Source organism: Spermophilus citellus (assembly GCF_964194105.1).
Source record: "Spermophilus citellus genome assembly, chromosome: 4".
In the NCBI taxonomy this organism is placed as follows: Eukaryota; Metazoa; Chordata; class Mammalia; order Rodentia; family Sciuridae; genus Spermophilus; species Spermophilus citellus.
In genome coordinates this window covers 36,530,982-36,537,230 of record NC_138185.1, presented here as the reverse complement: position 1 = coordinate 36,537,230, position 6,249 = coordinate 36,530,982, and positions in this window count along the sequence as shown.

Sequence of the window (6,249 nt, the reverse complement as noted above, 5' to 3'; positions counted from 1 at the left end):
ACCAGCAGAGTCAGTTCTAGTACAAAGATGATAAGTCTAGAGCTTATAACAGTGCTTTTTCTTCTCTGAATAACAAAGGCAATTAAAGTCAGATACAAATGACTTGCCAGTGTCATGTTTTGTTTTTGTTAAAGATTTTGTAAATAACTTCCACTAAGATCAATCTTTATCCCATATTTTGCTTAGTTTCTAAGAGTATTCTTTACTGTCTCTGTCCTTAATTGTCCTTTGCATTTTGTAGATTTTAATACTCAGTTTCAGAACTCATTGCATTTATAAGACCTCCTGCAAAGAGCTTAGAAATATTCCTTTTCAGGTGCCTGCTCAAAGAGCTGACCCCTCACTTTGTGCCTGGGGTACAGTTGTACAGAACAACTAGTACATAAAAGAAGAAAAGAAACAGACACCTTCTACATTTATTTCTCTTTATCTTAGAATCACACTTTTTAGTTCAAACCAGATTTTTTGTTTTGTTTTATTGTTTTTTTATTCAACCAATATGAAGTTGTTAAAACCAAGAGAATGGGCCCTAACCAAAAAGAAGTCTCAGTACAGAAAACTAAGTCCCCAGTCAGGGGGTTGTTACTTTCTGGTTAGTTGCACATGTTATGTCTAACACCGACTCATTCCTGTTTTTGAGAAGATGTGTCACTATGTAAAATTTTATCAACCTCTTTCTTTATTCATTCTCTATTGCCCAAATCTTTGTCAAAACTCCAAATTTGTTGATAAAAGAGTGCGCTTGCCATTCTCATAAAGGGGGGGGGGGGGGCTCAGTAGTTAAGCCCCACTAGGTTCACTCCCTGCTACAATAAATAAAATTTCTACTTATTTATTTATTTAGTTTAACAAATTCTTTTTCCTAGTGTATCCCCAAGAAGATGAGCAGTATTCGCATTACCTAGGAAAATGCAAATTTTTCTATCTCACTTATCTTCACAGGTTTAATTGCTATGTAGCTGTGGTAAGGTCAAAACATCAGGAGGTGATTGCCACTGAAAAGATACTTTATTACTCCCAGTTTCCAAGAGAAGGGGACATACCACCGCATGGGAAAGGCTGGATGGAGAAATACCTGGGTTAGGAGGCAGAGGGGATTGGGGTAAATGTGGCAAGAACCTTTCCTGTGGTTCCTTTGGGGAGGAAATGTGAGGAAAGGCAAGCAGTTGGAGGATTAGCTAGTTAGAATAACTTCTGCAAACATTGGGGTAGAGCTGTCCACTAACCCTGAGAATTGGCAAACTCTGGGAGGGCCAGTTGTGCCAGGATCAGCAAGGACCCAGATGTAAAAGCATCAAAATACAGAAAATAATAAGCAAAATTAATACACCAATCTAGACCTATAGATCCAGAAACCATGAGCTATAGAACAGGGGGCTGTTTCTACATGAGCTCAGGTGACTCTGCTACTTATGATAATTTGAGAACCATAGTTTTATGATTTGCTCTCCTATATTTCACAAAGCACAAGGACAGGTTTGTGTAGTATAACTGAATTTTTCCTTTCCTCTAGAAGTACAAATTAAAGTGTGAAAATTAAACATATATTCATAGACCATTTGGAAACTTGTTTTAAAGACACTAAATACTCAGGAAGACTTTAAACAATACCATCTATTTCTTTCTTTATGTTCCCAAATAGCTTTGTGCCTAAATTAAAGACAACCAAAGTTCTCAATAATAAACAGATGGCATCCTGATGTGTACTTTAAAACTTGATGCTTAATCTTTAGAATGATCAGAAAGACAGCCCCAGGGCCAAGGACAGGATAGCCTCTTTGGAATTTCATCCTAGAAAACTCCATTTAATTTTTTTTTTCTAGGATTTCCATTAATCTCTAACGGATCTGCTTCTAAATTTGGCCAACAATAGAAATTGTGGGTAGTTTTATGTATATGAGGAAGATTATAGAAACTAACTTCTTACTCCCCCAATTTTAAAGTTTATGCTTTGAGAACAGATTGATGTGAAATTCACTGTGCTGTATTCATATATACACATAGAATAGTGTGCTCAGTTTCATTCCACCATTCCTCCCTTTTCATGTCCCTCCTCCCTGTCCCTTAATCCCCTTCCTCTGCTCCACTGACCTCTCTTCTAGTTTCATGGGATTCCCACCCCCACCCCCTTTTCCCTTATTTCCCTGTAGCTTCCACAAAAGAGAGAAAACTTTGACCCTTTGACTTTCTGAGTCTGGCTTATTTCATTTAGCATGATATTCTCCAGTTCCATCCATTTACCAGCAAATGCCATAGTTTCATTCTTCTTTATGGATGAATAAAAGTCCTTTATGTATATCTATAATGCACTAATTTAAAAATATAAAACTATAAATAAATAGAATTAAAAACCAGAAGAGTAGAGAAAAGAGAATGGGGGAGGGAGGGAGGGAGGGAGAGAAAGAGGAAGCACTGGGCCTTAATTGGAGCAAATTATATTTCATGATTTTATAATTATGTCAACTAGAATTCCAAAAATAAGTATAACTGTAATGTACTAATAAAAAATTTAATTACGTATTGGAAAATTAAAATTGTATTTGTTTATGGGAGATAAAGTGATGTAATGATTCTTTAATAGCATGTAGAATGATTAAATCAGGCTAACTAACCCATCCATTACTTCAAGTGTATGACATTTTTTATAATAAGAACATTTGATATTTATTGTCATGGTGACATTGAAATATATAGTATGATGTTATTCATCATGTTGTACAATAAATCTAAAAGACAAATTTTAAAAATAAAAAAGATTGATGTTGAAAAAAATAGGTGATTTAGGATCCAGTCCTAATTATACTTCAGTTGTGTGATCTTGAGAAAGTGAAATCCCTCTAGAATTTTGTTTCTCTCATCTGTGGTTCCAGGGTACTGGATAAGGTGCTTCAAAGCAAATGCATTTCCATCTTAATGTAGAGATAGAAACTTCTCATTACAAAACTCCTTGACAGAGAACGTACTTTTTACCACTGTCAACTATGAATGATCTTTCCTACTCACTCTGAGCTCCCACCTTAAGTGTGATTTTAACTTAAGACACTCAGTTCTACATGTCCATATATAATAGGGGTTTTCAATCTTGGCTGTCAATCAGAATCATCTGGGGAAGCTTTTGAAATGCCCACATCTGGAAATGGCTTCCAGAAATTATTCTTGGGTGCATCTTCAGATGAGAACTTTTAAAAGTTCCCCAAGTAACTATAATATATAGCCAGTGTCAAGAAGCCCTAGATCATAACATGTTCTAGAGCATTTCTTTTTAATTAGGGGAGGACACCAGGGTGGTTAGTTTTGTACGTATCTGAAGATATGATGGTGATGGGTAGGGCATCAACTGTTGGCCTTGCTTTCAAAAAGAGAGGGGTGGTAGGCAGAAACTGATTTCAAGAATGATTCTATGAAACAAGGAATAGGATAAAGAGTGAGTAAAAAAATATTCTCCCTTCTTCTGGTAGGAAGCTGAGGGTTATTTACCTTTGGAAGTTCTAGAGACTGCATATCTGCTCAGACATATTCTCACGCAGGGTGACAGTAGGGGGCTCATGTAAGATCTCATGAATGTGGGAGTTTAGAGCAACAGTTATCTTAAAGCGAGTTCCAAAGACACTCTATTCTGCATTGGAAGAAACTAGGATTGCTAGCACTCCTGGGGCAACAAATGAGAACTTGGATCTTCTAGATATGTGGCCATAGGAAGACAGGTATGAGATAGGCTGAATTACACAGGCTTAATTCTTGAATTAAACAGTTGAAGATACATGTGACTTTCATGGCCCCATTTCTTCACCTTTCCTGTACCTACACCATTTACCATGTAACCCTGAAGTGCCCTCCCACTCTGTCTCCAAGTTATGTGACTTAGTTTGGCAAGTGGGAGGATAGCACATGGGATGTATTCAGAGGGCTGAAAAACCACTTCGTGTTTTCTCTCCCTCTTTCATCTCTGTTTTGGCCATATGCACCTACCTCCCTAGGTCTGCTGACAATCAAATGATCCTAAGACATGTAAGCAAGCTCAGATACACTGAAAGGCGTCTCCCAATGATTCCCACCTCCTGGTGTTCATACCTTCTTGCAATTCCCTCCCCTTGAGTGTGGGTGGGACCTGTGACAAGTTCCTAATCATTAGAATATGGTGTTCTAAAGGACCCCTCACTAGAGTCACTCTTGCCCTCCAGCTGGCCTTGAAGAAGGAAGCAGCCATGTGTGAAATGTGGAGAGACCCATGTGGCAGAAAAAAAGAAAAAAAAAAAGCTGTGGTAGGTCTTTAAGAGCTGAGGGCCTCAGTCCCGCAGCTGTGAGGAACTGAATTCTGAATACCCTGAGTGAATTTGAATCAGACCCTTCTCCAGTTGAACCTCCAGATGAAACCACAGCCCAGCCAGTACCAATGGCATCCCAATGAGACCCAGAAGCAGAGAGCCCAGCTAGGCCATACCTAGATTCCCAACCCACAGAAAGTGTGAGATAATAAATGTGTTATTATTTTAAGTGACTGAATTTGTATAATTTGTTATATAGCAATAGATAACTGAAACACCAGCCAACTCCAAAACCACTGACCTGCTCACAGATTTGTGACCTAAATAATTGCTTATTGTTGTATACCACTGAGTTTTGGGGAGGAGCCAAGTTGTTCCCAATCATCTCAGCTGTGGCCATCCTAGAGGAGCAAACCCCAAGATGTGTGAGCAAGCCAGCCAAGATCATTAGAGTAACCTATCTAAGCCAAATATGACTACAAACAAGCCCAATCAAACAAGCTGAGTCCAGCACAGATCAGCTAAACCCACAAACTCATAAACTAACAAGATAATTATTGCTGTAGTAGCTGGGATGTCCTGGGTTTTAGGCAGTATTATTGTAGCAATAGATATTTGATATAGTGAGAGTAAGATTTTGTTGTTATTCTTTCGTTATATAAATCTTCAGACAGCCATACCTTGGACAAATACCTGTACCCTGGGACAACTTGGATACTGTTTTTTATTATCATTTTTATTCATTTATCCTATTTTCCCTCGTCTATCTCATTAGAATTATGAATTCCTTGTATCCAGTTTCTAATACTAATTACAGAGAAATAACAATCTGTAGTTCTCAAAGTTCATGCTTAATGTACACACATACACCCATACAAACACACTCACACATGCATACACACACCATGACCTGAATATTTGGGAAACTTGCTAAGGCTCTTTGTATATAAAGTCAGTGCTTTGATTTAAGGTTTGCTCTTTCAATATTTGCTGTAAATTTCTTGCCATTATGACCAAGTACCAGGAAATATCATCCTAGAGACACTGTTCTATGGTCTCTGTGGCTCTCAAATTCATGTATTCTCCGTTCAAAAGCAATTTATCCCCTCTGATCTTAGAGAGTAAAGGATTTCCAGGTTGAATCCACCCTGTGAAAGAATTCTATGATATGTAGCAATGACAAACCTAGAATACTTCTTGTACTGAAATGTTCAATCTTCACCCTGATGCAGCTGCTCTGGGAAGGACTTTAAATTGTTATAAGTCTTCAATATAAATATATATGACTAAACTAGCCGTCCCATGGAAATTACTCCCATAAATGAACAGATTAATGTACAATGAAACACCAGTATTGGGGCAGTGGGGTTTTGTGCTGATTTTAATATTGGTATTTATTCCTCTTGTTTTTTGTTATATTTTGTTTTCACATCCACTAAAATGGCTAAAGTAAAATGATAGTCAATATTAATTTTTTACAAAGATGTAAAGGAAACTAGAATTCTCATTCACTGCTGACTGGCATGTAAATAGTACCTGGCACCACTTTGGAAAGCTGTTTGGCAGTGTTCTCTAAAGATAAATGTATGTGTAATTTAAAAACCCAGCAGTTGCTCTCTAACAAAATGCATGCATGCATATGTTCACCACAGACTTATGCAGGGATGCTCAAAGTAGCACTATTCCCAATTCGGAATGCATCTAATTTTGTATAATATACTATAATTCCCTTTGGTAACTTCAAATCCATTGAATTTAAGACTGATGTATACACTAGTACTGAAAATCCTATATAAAGAGTCAGATTGCATTTCTTTCCTTTCTTCAAACCTCTTCCACACTAATTTCAGAAGATTTTTCTGCTGTTTCTGTTGGAGATTTTGACGGTTCACCCACCATGATTGTTTAGCCAAACTCATGAAACTGGAATCTAAAATGCTGCTTGAATGGTTGCAGGAAAGTTTTCCTTATAACATGATTGATT